The sequence below is a fragment of the Mirounga angustirostris genome, unplaced genomic scaffold (assembly GCF_029215605.1).
Source record: "Mirounga angustirostris isolate CCGP_5_RB_7025 unplaced genomic scaffold, mMirAng1.0.hap1 SCAF_14, whole genome shotgun sequence".
NCBI classification, from domain to species: domain Eukaryota; kingdom Metazoa; phylum Chordata; class Mammalia; order Carnivora; family Phocidae; genus Mirounga; species Mirounga angustirostris.
The window spans coordinates 16,703,370-16,718,220 of NW_026991722.1; the positions used below are offsets into that span (position 1 = coordinate 16,703,370).

The window sequence follows — 14,851 nt, forward strand, 5'->3', positions numbered from 1 at the left end:
AATCAAAGAAATGCCCGCCTGACAAATTCTACTTTGGTATGTAACACGAACAATTCTTGACAGTTTGATGGATTTGTGGTATTTCTCTATGGTTTTCTTGTGTTCTTTCTCTCTTCTCTTCTTACTACAATAGCCAAAATAGGAAGAGAGAGAATGTGCGTGTGTGTGTGTGTGTGTGTGTGTGAGAGAGAGAGAGAGAGAGAGAGAGAGACTGAGAGAGAGAGAGAGGGAGGGAGGGGTGTGGTGGGAGGACCGCGACAGGAGGAGGGAGGAGGGAGGAGGGTGGATCTTGCCCTGCTGTGGCTTCTGCGTTTCTCAGAGAACTTCAGAGAACTGTAATGCCAATTCTAAACGAACAACATAGTGCCTCTTCTTTTCACCTCCCCTCCACCCCCTTCGCCCCCTCCGCCCCCTCCACGGGTTTCCTATGTGTACTTCAGTGCCTGGTATTCTTGGTATGAGACCTGCTGGTGTTACTCCGCCTCAGGGTCTTTATCAGACAGCAAGATTCTGCTTTTCTGAGAGGGAAGCCACTACTTCAGGGACAGCTCGTCTGCGTTTCGTCAGCTCACTGGAGCTGCATTTCACCAGGCCCCTCTGCCAGGGCCTCCCTGGCGGCCTCGTCAAGTGTCACACCTCCTGCAGAAACAGCCCTCAAGTTTCATCACAGTGATGCTCAAAAATATTATCCAGCTTCAGCAATGACCTAGTTCATTCAAGTGCAAGGGGGAAAATGTCTTCTTCCAGAACTTCTCTGGGCACGGAATTTTCCCTCTTAGGAAGATAGGAGCTTTTCTGGAAACAGACCCAACTGTACTTTGACTCGAACGTGGAAAAGACCCTGAACCCTGTAACTCCTCTGAATCCCCAGTCCCAGGAGCAGGGACACCCAATCAATTCCTCCCACACAGCCTGGGGAGCCCACAGCCGAGCCAGCCCTCCTATCATGTCTCTTGGACAAAAGGTATTGAAAAGTAAGTATCTAGACTTTGGTTTTTACATAAGGAATGGCTGTGCTTTAAATATGTAGTTGTTTGCATTTTCTGCAATAAGGAACAAAGCCGATGGTTTCCTTATGAAATGGAACAGAAGGGAACAAGTAGGGGTTGTCTGGCATATTTGGCTATCTAGGGTTTTAAAGTGGCCAAATTATCATTTGTAGTTTAAGTCCATTCAGACCCTTTTTGGGAAATGATTCTTTTTCATGTCTGTTTAAATACTTAAAATTGACTCACATCAGGGCTATCTCAACACTTAGAGAAAACAAACACATAGGATGACTTGAAGGAGTGATCTGCAAAGGCTTTGCAATGTAAAATGAAAAACTGAAGTAATTATCCAGGTAACTCAGGCCCCAGATCCTTTTGCCTGAAGTGCTTGAGGATTTTAGTCAAAAGTTATTTCTTGGATTATATGAGTGATTGAAAATCCCCACTTTCTGGGTGGACACAGAATGACACCCGGAATGCAAATTGCTGAAAAGCTATCAGGCATTTCAAAATGGCTGATGCAGACATTCATCAAGTCATTAAATAGATTTGCTTTCCTCTCCTTTCCCTTTAAAAAAAAAAAAAGAAAAAACTGAGGTAAGAACATTTAACATGACATCTACCCTCCTGATGAATTTTAAAGTGTACAATACAGTATTGTTAACTACAGGCATGATCTTGTACTCCAATTGTTAAACAGAGTCTTTAAAAATCTAAGGCAAAAAGTCAATCAAAAAAATCCATCGATAAAATGGCATCACTGTCACATTGCATTTGGATGAACACATCTAAACTTAAAAACCACTGATTAAGGGTTTCAGTTACAGACATGTTTCTTTACAGCGTACCAGCTAAGGGTAAATTGAATGAGCTGCTTTGCTGTGAGGCTTCTGAATCAAAATCCAGGATGTTGTGAGTGACCTTCTGAATCAACAAATTAACAAATTCTGTATTAGCGGGCACTGAGGGTCGATAAGCATGCTCAGATCTTGGAAATCAGGACTTAAAACAAATTAAAACAAATCTGGTGCCAAATTACACTGTCCTTTTGAAGTTTTTGCAAAACATTCAGTTTGGGGAAGACTTTTAGGTGGGGTGGAATTCCTGTTTTTGTCACCTGCAAAAACCACCCTCCCCCGATCTAACTGGTTTTTAAGTGCCCCGTGCACACCTTCATGTAGATATCAGCCTATGCAAGGAGGAAGCAGTGGATGTTCTAATCTGGGTAGAGGTGTGTGTGTGGCGGGGCAGGCGGTGCTGAGTAAAGTCCAGGCTCTGGAGTCAGATTTCCAATCACATCCTGACTCTAGCACAGTTTTCCAGCTTGTCTGAACTCCAGGGTTCTCATCTATAAAACGAAGGTAGCAACATCCACTCTGACAGGAGTAATGGGGACATGAGTAAATATACCTAAGTATCTGTGACATCCTAGCTTCTCCCCAAAGTTGTTCTTCTCCTTGGTTAATTAAAAAAACTCTTTTTTTTTTGCTAAAACTTCCGAATGCTTTCATAATACAAACTATTATAGTGGAAGTGGCACATATTTGACATTGGTGCCACGATTAAACAAAAATAACATAGGAAATTAGATTTTTTGAGGAACTTTCTGTACTTAAAAACAGTGTGTTTGAGAGCAAAACAAAAAAGGATTATATTTTGGAGGCATCTGCAATAAATAAGAAAAACTATTTTCTGTTTGAACATGGTTGATGGTATATTTATTATCTAAAAGGAGAGGTAGAGATTTCTCAACATCATCGGATCTGATACTTTTTAGCATATATCAGTACCATATTGAAATATGAGTTCTCATAATTCATAGGAATGGAGGGTAAAGTTAAATCTCTGCATACAAGGTGATATCTCTGTGATTATTACGAAAATTAAGGCACAAGTCCAGTCTTTTCTCAAAGATTCTAGCTGCGCCTTTCACTGATCCCTTTTTGCTTGGACAGAGACAGAGTGGAGTGAGGGCATGTGAAAACACTCTGAAATGAGCTAGCCATGGGGGCTGAGTGGAGACAGTAGCTGGGGGGGTGCATTTCAGGAGCCATGGCTGGAATTTCGAGGTCAGCGATGAACGTGCATAATGAACAGGATGCTTCCTTGTTCTGGAGTGAGGGCGAGTCAGGCACAGAGGGACGGAGCAGACAAGGGTCACAAGCAGGCCTCATGGAACAGCTCCAAAGAATGTTATCCACATCTTTATTATTGCACTGTCTTTACTGAGCTACACCACAGCTTTTGCCCAGACACATCAGAGTAGCTTGATAAATTCTTTGCTTGAGCTACTGACAGATCCACAAGGAACCCTGTTATTTTGGGTTTAATTCTGCCAAAAAGGAAATCTAGAAATTCAGAAATGTAAAGCAACTTGGGAGAAAGTAAACATGTCATCTTAGGGTTGGCAAAAAGGAAAGAATAAATGCCCAACCTACATGAGAGAAAAAGACCCACAACTCACGTTGATCTTTGCTTGGTCTTCAATCCTGCTCTTGGATAACCAGGCTCATTTGCTCCTCAGTCAGTAGTTTAAGATTTTCCTCTAGTCCAGTGGTTCTCAAACTTTAAAGTGCAACAGAATCCAGAGAGCTTGTTAAAACGCAGGCTACTAGGTCCCGCCCCCAGAGTTTCTGGTTCTGAAGTTCCGAAGATTTTGCATTTCTGAAAAGTCCCCAGGTGATGCTGATGGTGTGGTCCAGGGACCCACACCTGAGAACCATTGCTTTAGCCCTTTCTTTGGCCTGTAATTCCTGAGGAAAACCTATTCTTTTCTATCACTAAACTTGCCTCCTTCTCAAGAGATGTGGAAGGCCCGGCCACAATACGCTGGAGTTGGGGTAAATACAAAAGATAAACCCAGGAGTTGTCTTGCAGGCAAACATGTCACAGTGGAGTGTGTCTGTGGGGGGATACTGAGTGTGGGCGGGGCACACTGAGGTAAGCGGTCCACACTTTGGGAGGGGGCTGTTTTTTTCTAGCTGAGGCTCTCAGGGGAGACTTCAAGGACAAACTAGCAACACTTGAGCTGGGGTTTGAAAAGTGGTGGGACTGAACACAACCAGATGGAAGGTGTTCTTTCTGTGTAAACAACAAAAAGCAAAACAAAACACAAAGGGCAGAAAGAGACGGGAGGCAAATACAAATGGAGCTCAGAAATTCGGTTATGTTAGGCATCCCCACAACTTTCTTGGAGAAGCATTCTTTGATTAAGCTCTCTAATCCTAAATCCTTCCCTTCTGCCTGTAGCTTGGCGAAGGCACGTACGACACGGAGATGTGGAATGGAGGGCCAGTGGTAGGAATTTCAGGCACCATGGGCCAGGGAGGGGAAGCTATGGATGCTTTGGTATGCTTTCGAGAAGGAACAATCAAAAATCGACTCAGACTAGCTTAAGCAACAGCAACAGTGGGGATGTACTGCTCACACAACTGAAAAGTCCAGGAGTTCGGTCCGGACCCCGGTTCTGGTTCTCTGCATTTCTGGAGACTCTGCTCTTCTCTGAGCTTTGATTTCAACCTCGGGCTGGCTTTCCACAGTCTCAAATGGTACCCTCCCCTGGGCTCCGCACGCGTTCTTCTTCCTGTTTACAGGACGCAGTGAAAGACCTAAGCTTTGCACTGATTGGATCACCCCTGAACCACTCTCTGGAGAGAGCCGCGTGCTGACTGGCTTAGAGGTAGGTTATAAGCCAATCACTGAGCAAGAGTACTTGACCAATTTGGACCAATCAGGGCTCATGAAGCAGGAAGGGTGAGGTTCCGCACGTTGGTCCCCAGGCTGAGTGATGGGAGAGGCATAGGGGAATGCAGTTAGGAGGACAAGGGAAATGGCCAGTCTAGGAGGTTTGGGATATACTCTAAAGTCAAACCATCTCTTCCCTTAGTCACGAGGTTAGTCGTGGGCAGTGTGGATACTTTACAGGGTTTAGGATGGGCCTGCTTCAAACTCCAGCCCAAACAAATGAAAAGAATCTCCCACAGAAGAGTCCTGTGTTTGAAGGCAACGAACTCCACGGATGCAGGACTACTCCCCTGCTTTCCTTGGGGGTGATGCTCCTTATCTCTAAGGCACACTTTACTAAAATCAATTCGATAATGAACGATAAAAATAATTCTTCAGAAAACAAGGCAAGTGGAGGCCAAAACACACAGTTTTCTCCTGAGACCGTCTGACTGGCTGGGGGAAGGATGGTGGAGGAAGGTGGCCGAGGTGACGCTGGCACTCCCCACAGCACCCCTTCCCCGTCCCAGGCAGGGAGGGGACAGAAGGGAAGATAACTCTTTCCGGAGGCTCCCCTATCTGCAGATGCCTGAAATTGCACACCTCTTGGTCCAATTTTAAAATAGATACTCTCCAAAGAGGGACACAGAGAGCCTAGGAGAAAGCAGAGGACAAGAGGAGGAGGAACCAGAGAGAGGGTTTCTTCACAACACAGTGAGGACTCTAATGACACATGCCTGGATGGGACACGGCCTTCAGCCCACCACATTCAACCTCAAACCAAAGTGATGTTAACCGGTTAATCCATGGCAGTTGGTCTCATTAACAACACTGTCATGCTCTGTATGTTGGTAGCATCATGATCTTTCCTTTCTACCCTGTCTTTACCCTGAGAAAGGACCAGAATAAGCCCGGCAGAGGATTATATCCTCTCAACAGAGAGTAAGTTGAAAATCACAATCAAGAATCGTGGACTCTGCTGCTAACAAGCAGTGTGACCTTGGAAAAGTCACTTGAGCTCCCTGTTTCAGGGCATTTTTAATCGTAAAATCAGGGAGGTACTAAACTCTCTCACATGTTTCATTTAACCTTGAGCTCTTTGTTTTTAGCCCTCCCTTAAAGAATTGGAAACTGTCAAGATTTTAAATAGCAGCGAGGATTACCAGTGGAAAGACTATTCTACCGCCAGAAAAGTTCGAGCAACTTCTGAATGCAGAGCAAGCAGCAGCTACAGCTCAGTGGTCAGCACAGATATGCCAGGCACACTGTCAGGCACACGGAGTTGCTCGCTATTAATATTTAAAAGTTAAATTGTATTTATTAGGTAACATGTATAAATTTAAATTATCCAAGAGGATCTGCAGAGACAATCACTGTCCTTAACAGGCTCCCCACACCCCTTTCCTTAGATACTTGGGCCTCCGCCCAGTGGCAACCATATTACCAGTTTCTTGTGTGTTTTTAGAATCATTATGTGTATAAATAAGCATATCAGAATATTCTTCTTTTTTGCCTATACAAGCGATAGCATACTCTACACTCTCTTCTGTATTTTATTTTTTTGAGCAATGTATCTTGGAGATTATTTCAGGTCAATGCACACAGAACTGCCTTATTCATTTATAATGCCTGTTGCTGTTAAAAATAGAAAATTCCATTTAACAGATAAACTATAAGCATATTCCTCCCGGTAGACATTTTGGTTGTTTGCAGTCTTTTGCTATCACAAGTAAGGCTGCAATGAACTCAGTATGTACTTACGAAATGTTTGTGTCCTTCTTGCCTCTATTTTTTTTATTGTATGATTTCATTTATATGAGACATCCAGACTAGGTAAATCCATAGAGACAGAATGCAGACTGGTGGTTGCTGGGGCAAGGGGGAAAGGGAGTAGGGGATTTCCTTTTGGGGTAATGATACTGATTTGGAACTAGACAGAGTTGATGGTTGCACAACATTTTGAATGTACTAAACGCTGCTGGATTGTTCACTTTGAAATGATTAATTTTGTTATGTGAACTTCACCTCAGTTTTTAGAAAAATTTGTATAGCATATAAGCAAACCTCTGGGACACATTTCCTTGGTTCTATTTTAAAAATTAACTTTATTGAGGCATATATTGCATATTATAGAATTTACCTTTTCTTTTTTGCTCACCCGCCCCACACCCCTATAATTCACCTTCTCTAAGTGTTCAGTTCAATGATGTTTTTAGTAAATTTATCAAGTTGTACAACCATCACCATCGATTAGTTTTAGAACACTTTCATCACCCCAAAAAGATCCCTCATGCACATTTATTATTGTTGTTATTATTATTATTATTATTATTATTATTATTATTATATTTTTTAAGTAGACTACACGCCCAGCATGGAGCCCAACACGGGGCCCAAACTGTGAGATCAAGACCTCAGCTGAGATCAACTGTTGGGTGCTTAATGGACTGAGCCATCCAGGCTCTCCCATGCACATTTTTTTTTTTCCTTTTTTAAAATTAACATATAATGTATTATTTGTTTCAGGGGTACAGGTCTGTGGTTCATCAGTCTTACACAATTCACAGCACTCACCATAGCACATACCCTCCCCAATATCCATCACCCAGCCACCCCATCCCTCCCACCCCCCTTCACTCCAGCAACCCTCAGTTTGTTTCCTGAGATTAAGAGTCTCTTATGGTTTGTCTCCCTCTCTGGTTTCATCTTGTTTCATTTTTCCCTCCCTTCCCCTATGATCCTGTCTTGTTTCTCAGTTTCCTCATATCAGTGAGATCATATGATACTTGTCTTTCTCTGATTGACTTATTTCACTTAGCATAATACCCTCTAGTTCCGTCCATGTCGTTGCAAATGGCAAGATTTCATTTTCCTGATGGTTGCATAATATTCCATTGTATATATATACCACATCTTCTTTATCCATTCATCTGTTGATGGATATCTAGGCTCTTTCCATAGTTTGGCTGTTGTGGACATTGCTGCTATAAACATCGGGGTGCACGTACCCCTTCGGATCCCTACATCTGTATCTTTGGGGTAAATGCCCAGTAGTGCAATTCCATGTACATTTATTATTAATCAGTGTTTTTCCCCACTGCCTCCACCTCCAGCGACCATGAGTCTACTTTTGGTCTCCATAGCTTCTTTTCAATATCTTATATAAATGGAATCTTACAGTATGTGGTCTCTTGCGTCTGGCTTCTTTCACTGGAATGTTTTTGAGGTTCATCCATATTGTACCGTGTATCCAAGTTTGCTCCTTTTTATTGCTCCAAAGTATTCTATGGTATGGCTTCATCCCATTTGTCTATCTATTCACTTGTTGGACATTTAGGTTGTTTCCAGTGCACATTTAGGTTATTTCCAATTTTAGGTTATTATGAATACTCCTGTTAAGAATATTTGTGTGCAAGTCTTTGGGTGGATATATGTTTTCATTTCTCTTGGGTAGATGCCCAGGAATGGAATTTCTGAGTCTTTTGTTCAATTCCTGTTTAACTTTTTCAGGAACTGCCAAACGGTCTTCCAAAGTGTCTGTACAGTTTTACATTCCCACCCCAGCCATGCTTGAGGATTTTCTCTATATCTTTGCGCACATTTGGCTGCCTATCCTGTTATAACCATTCCAGTGGTTGTGAAATGCTATCTCATTCATTATGGTTTTTATTTGAATTTCCATGATGACTAATGATATTGAGCATCTTTTCATGGGCTTCTTTTCTTGCCTCTATTTCGCACACACAACCCTAAAATCACACCCAAGAAAGAAAACAGTGCTTGGGGCGCCTGGGTGGCTCAGTTGGTTAAGCGACTGCCTTCAGCTCAGGTCATGATCCCAGGGTCCTGGGATCGAGTCCTGCATCGGGCTCCCTGCTCCGCGGGAAGCCTGCTTCTCCCTCTGCCCCTCCCCCTGCTTGTGTTCCCTCTCTCGCTGTGTCTCTCTCTGTCAAATAAATAAAATCTTAAAAAAAAAAAGAAAAGAAAAAGAAAACAGTGCTTGAGCTCCAACAAACCTGGACTCATTTCCCAACCTTGTCACTTGCAGGCAGCGAGAAACTAAGTTTGTTACATCGACGCTTTTAAAGTTACCTTAAGCTTTCAAGTCATTATCTGTGAAATGGGCAAGAACACCTACCTTGGTAGTTTTGCTGTGAGGATTAAATGTGATAATCTCTTTGAAGCGTCCAGCCTGGGGGTTGACACATAGAAGGTACCCAAGACATGTTCATTTTCTCTCCCCCCCCTGGTTTGCCTCCTCCCCATCCACCTCCCCAAATTCCCAGGACCCGTCTTTGGGGAGGGTACTCTTCCCTAACTAACATGATGTCCAAATCTGTAGTAACTCAGATGGCACATGCAGGCACCCAATTGCCATTGGATTAGGCTGGGTAATCAGAACTAATCCCGCCTGTCCCCAGCGAGAAAGCGCTCTGACAGCTGGCTTTCCTGACAGCTCCAGGGGAGCTGGTTCCCCGTTCTCTGCACGGGGCTGAGATTGCTTCCCTGACCCTATCAGCTGGCAACAGCTTTCCTGCTGAGAGCAGCCACACCACCGGCTATCTAAACGGGGCAGATTGGCCGAAAGAAAACTTGGCGTCAGTCGAGGGCTCTAGATATTCAAAGAATTCTCCTACAACCTCTGGCCTGTTCTCTAATTTAAGAGGAAGATATTTGGGTACTTTTACTGATGTTAAACCCAAAGCTCCTGAGAGCAGCTAACAGAGTTCTTACTCTACCATTTAGAAGAGTTTTGTACGTACTCACGTCATTTTCCTAACAATGAAATGAAGTAGATACTGCGATTATCTTAGTTTTACAGATGAAGAACGTCGATAGAGCAAAGGTGAGCTAGGATGTGGCAGAGCTAAGATTTGAATTCAGGAATCCGGCCCTTCATCACCACATCCTTCTACTATTCTGTTTAGGTCCCCGCCCATTTTGGAGTATCTATCAAAATAAAATATGTGAATGCTCTCTTATTCAGCAATTTCTTATTTATTTATTTAAAAAAGATTTTATTGATTTATTTGACAGAGACAGCGACAGCGAGAGAGGGAACACAAGCAGGGGGAGTGGGAGAGGGAGAAGCAGGCTTCCCGCTGAGCAGGGAGCCCGATGCGGGGCTCGATCCCAGGACCCTGGGATCATGACCTGAGCTGAAGGCAGATGGTTAACGACTGAGCCACCCAGGCGCCCCTTATTCAGCAATTTCATTTCTTGGTAGTTAGTATAGAGAACCACTTATGTGCCCAAGGAAGCATGTAGCAGGATGGGTTTTTTTTGTTTGTTTGTTTGTTTTGAGACACATTTTGTAAGTGTAAAAAACTGCAGCCTGGCTCTAGGTCATCAACACAAGAACACACAGAGTAAGCCTGGTATTGCGTGCTATGCAATATTGATGTCATTGAGCAGTGTTTAAAAAATGAGGCAGCCCTTTATGGATTGGATTGACATTGGAAGACTTCCAACGCTTACTACTAAGTAAGATAAGCCAACTGCCTGGGAAGTATACACAATTTAATGCCATGCATGCAACAAAATTATATATGTATATTTAGATGACTATATACATACATGGATAGAGATTATACAGGTATATTTATATATACGTATATATAAAATAAAATATAAATGTTATATAAATATAAATATATATATATTTAGATGATGATATACATACATGGATAGAAAAATGTCTGAAAGTCTAGCAAACCCTTCCTCTTGAGAGGGTACTGAGTTGGAGGGATAGGGCCTGTGGAAGACTTTGCCTTTAGATGTATTTTTACAAATACAAATGTATGCATTTAGAATCTGTACAATTAAAAGTAAACCAAATTTTTTTCTTAAAAAGGAAGCAGCTTGGGGGCACCTGGGTGGCTCAGTAGGTTAAGCATCTGCCTTTGGCTCAGGTCGTGATCCCGGGGTCCTGGGATCGAGCCCCACATTGGGCTCCCTGCTCAGTGGAGAGCCTGCTTCTCTCTCTCTCCCTCTGCTGCTCCCCCTGCTTGTGCTCTCTCGCTCTCTCTCTCTCTGTCAAATAACTAGATAAAATCTTAAACAAAAAGGAAGCAGCTGGTTCTGGACCCCACAGCTAAAAAAAAACAACAAAAAAACACAAAAACACAAAATAAAATCATGCAAATCTTGTGTTCCTTCCAGTTAGCATGTTACCTCTCCAAGGTATCTGTGAACGCCACCATGGCCCCCTCTGCTCAATCAGTAATTGGTTGTCCACATCTAGCAGAGAATGATAAATCTGTCTTCAAGGGTTCTGAACTTCAGAGAAGCCACGAAACATGAACCACAGCCTGACTTAACTGTCCTTTCTCTTTTATAGTCAGCACCGTGGTGGTGACTGAACCGTCTCTATGAGTCAAATAGCGTGTTTGTCAGAGTTGTAACCTGTGGGACTTCACTGTCAGGAAGCAGTCACCTGGGGAGGAGTCAGAGATGACACATCAGGGGTTCCCAGCGTCACCCCAACTCTTCTTGGCAGTTTGATTTGTCCTTTCTTCCCTTTCTTCCCTTTCTATCCATAGCAGTGGACCCTGGGCATGGGAATGGGAGGAGCCTCGTCTTGAAATTACTATTACAGGTGAATGTTCCACGAGGAGAGATTTTTAGACATTAACTGGTGTATCACTTAAAAAAATTACTGTGGTAACTCACAGCAGAAAAGGAAATTGATGAAACCAAGTGACGTCTTTCCCTGATTATCACCTCGAAAACCAATTATGTAGCAGATTCTCCCTAGGCCATTTACATAAGGATTATTCTAATCCTTAGAACACTAACATCATCTCCTTTTACAGATGAGGAACTTTGACCAGGTAAGTGGCAGAGCTAGATGTCGATTTGTCCCTGACAAGTGACAAAGCCTGGGTTCAGTCCCCAGTCCTATGATGCTTCCTGATCAGGAGAGATTTCCAGCCTCTAGAGCGCTTCCCCTGCTACCCTCCCAATTGTCTGAGTAAGCATCCTAGGACTGTGGAGAGCCGGGGAGTCATCCTTCTGCCCCAACAGCTGCTCCCAAGAAGGGTTGCAGAATGTGAAAAAAGGACTGAATACTGACCCATGCTACAACACGGATGAACCTTGGAAATGTCGTGCTAAGAGAAAGAAGCCAGTCACAGAGGACCACGTAGCATTTGATTCTGTTTACCTGAAATGTCCAGAATAGGCAAATCCATAGAGACAGAAAGTAGACTAGTGGTTGCTTGGGGCTGTGTGTGTGTTTTGGTGGAGGGATGGGAAGATGAGGACTTGAAAGCTAAGGAGTGGGGGATTCTTTCTGGGGAAATGAAAATGTTCTACAATTGATTGTGGTGATGGTCGCACAACTGAATATATTGAAAGTCCCCAGATTGTACACTGTAAATGAGTGAATTATATGGCATATGAATTATATCTCATTAAAGCTATTAAAAAAAAAAGTGTTGCAGAGCTCCCAGTCTCACTGCCAGTCAGATGGGCTAGTGTTTTCAACTGAAGCCACATTTTTTTTTCAATAATTAGTGCGAACATTTACTGAGCATTTACTTTTGTGCCAGGTCCTGTACTAAGTGCATTACAGGCAATAACTCATTTGATCTTTATAACGACGTATAGACCATTTTACAGATGAGGAAGCTGAGGCACAGAGGGGCTGCGACACGCTTACTAACAATGCTAGTAAGGTGTGCAGCCGGGATGTGAACCCAGCGTATCCGGCTCTGGAGCTCTTAACCACCAGAGACACATTGCCACTCAGAAACGATCAACAGATGTGTTGGAACTAGAACTTCTGACTCCAACTTCACTGCTCTTCGTGGGGAGTAAAACCTACCTATGTGCCATGTCCAATCAATATACTAACTGGGGATATAAGATATGTAAATTGCATGGTTCCCATCTTTGGGAAATTTACCAGACCAGCAATAAATACCCCAAATATCTTTATTTGGAGGATGATTCTAAATCTGACTCTCTACGTCTCTTTCTCTTGCCTTTCTTTCTTCCTCCCTCCCTCCCTCCCTCTCCCCTCCATTCCTTCCTTCCCTTCTCTCTTTCCCTTTCTTCCCTTCCTTTCCTTTCTTCTCTCTCTCTTTCTGAAGTTATACTTTCATATGTTTGCCAACCCTTGTTCTATATTTTATATTGAGTTAAAACAGTAGATGAGGTCATGAATACAACTTACACTCTTAGTTGTGAAATACCATAAAAAATTTAAAACTGGACTTAGGTTCCATTCTTACTGCCTTATGCTTACATTTAGCCCTAACATTCTTTGTTCAATAATACTGAGAAATATCAACTTTTATCTCAAGTCCAATCCAGAGCTCTAGCTCCCATCACCTGCTCAAACCTCTGAAATGGATAAGCAAACACACTGGCGTTAACCGAAAAGCTGCTGCTTTCTGCGCATGTTTGTTGGGGGTGGTGGGCAACATTTCCTCAGTGGTGAAAGGACAGCATGTTGCCATTCATTTTCTTGGTTTTCTGAGTACTGTGGGACCCGCACTCATTCTGGCTTAGTCATCTATTCATACAGTAATTCAGCCACACTCACCACGTCTTCTCTAATCATCATCCTTGCGCAAGGTGGCTACCATGAACGTTGTCCTTTGGAGTTAGTTGTTTTTGAGACTTCTTTCAACCTAGTTGAGAGCAGTATTTCCATTAGACATTTCTGTGATTGCTAAGTAAATAGTAATACATGTCAAATCTGGCCTTTTTATACCAATTGGAACCATCAACCACCAAACGTACTTATCACATAATCTGGATTGGAGGTGTCTATTTGCCATTTTACAGACGGAGTTTCTTTCTGTCCTGTGCAACTAATTTACCATCTAGACCGAGAGGGGCTTATGATGCTTTTAAATATAACACCTGTTGACCAGGGACCTCATGGGGTCCAATCTTAGCACAGCTGCATTTAAAATGCCCTATAACCAAAACCCACCAGAAATGCAATTCAAGTCTTTATTAAAGAGTGTTAAAATTCAAGTGTCGAGAGGATCCAATTAACAACCACAGAACAAAACTTCTTACAATCCTCCCTTCAGTCTCTCTGGCTCAATCCCGCCCTTTCCACCACCACCCCCATCCCAGATCCCTGCAGCTCATCAGGCTTCTCTCCTTGTCCTTGTGCTGTGTTCCAAACCCAAGTGGTTGTCTTCCTTTTTGATGCAAGCATACTACTTTCTCAGCTTTCCAACTTTCTCCCTGTTACGTGCATTAGCTGAACCTCAGGTCAAAGCACAAAGTTGCTTCCTGCACACTCCTCCTGAGGAAAGGAAGGAATTGTATTCTCCGAATATGTTTATCCTGATATTCAGAGAGCTTGGGTGTTTCAGTTTGGGAATGCTCTTTTGTTTTCAAGGAATAACCTTGTTTCTAAACAGAACACCTTGAGATTAAGGAAATGCTGTGGGAACATCAGAAGCTGCAGGAAAGGCATCAAAGGGAAGGAAGAGCTAGTGGACATTCGTGAGCAGAATGTTCCTGGGGCTGTGTCTACCCGGCAGGGCCAGCCTCAGGATCCCACGATGTGAGCCTCACACACTGACCCCCACGCCCAGAAGGGCCCCAGGGCTCAGTTTAGTGCTCTGTTGTTGCCATCTCAAGTAGCTTAATCATTTTTGAACAAGGAACCCCTCATTTTCATCTTGAACCTGGCCCTGCAAATTGGAACCAATTCCTAAACGGTTAAGAAACTGGTCCACCCATATGGAGAGGGGTTTCCTCTTCTACAACACAGTTGTGACCATTAAGATCCAGCCTCTTCCACCAAGAGCTTAGCTCACTCCTGCTTTAGGACCCTTGGCATCCCCAGCATCACCGTTTGCAGGTCTAAGGGCCCTTCTCCTGTCCATGCTAAGTGTATCCTACTGAGCTTTGTGGCATGTGAGACCGGCTCACCAAGGTTAGGAGACGTGGGGACCTCCCATTTGGATAGAGCGAAATGTTATTTACAAGCGTGGGGCTCTCCAGAGTGGTGCTAGCACTGTACGTGGAGGATAGAGCGGAAAGGGTCCTCTGCGTTCAGACAGACCTGCCTTCTTGGGGCTGCGTGAGTTGTGCAGCTGCGGGGACGCCTTGCACGCTAACAGTGTCAGCCAGCACAACCTTGAAGGGTGCCCCAGGGCAGCAGC

At 43.5% G+C, this 14,851-nt stretch overlaps 1 long non-coding RNA gene across 2 annotated transcripts in view; it reads right to left on the bottom strand.

Annotated features, from left to right (window-relative positions):
* Positions 1-1,561: 1,561 nt before the first annotated feature.
* The window catches only part of LOC123852558 (uncharacterized), a 50,146-nt gene continuing 36,856 nt past the window's right edge, over positions 1,562-14,851 (bottom strand). The window contains exons 5-6 of one of the 2 annotated variants that reach the window (XR_006792920.3): positions 13,264-13,351; positions 1,562-4,572 (exon numbers count right to left, since the gene is read on the bottom strand). This is a non-coding gene — a long non-coding RNA (uncharacterized LOC123852558). Of the gene's footprint in view, positions 4,573-12,753; positions 13,352-14,851 lie in introns of those variants that run through there. The other variant, XR_010407505.1, reaches the window with a different exon arrangement.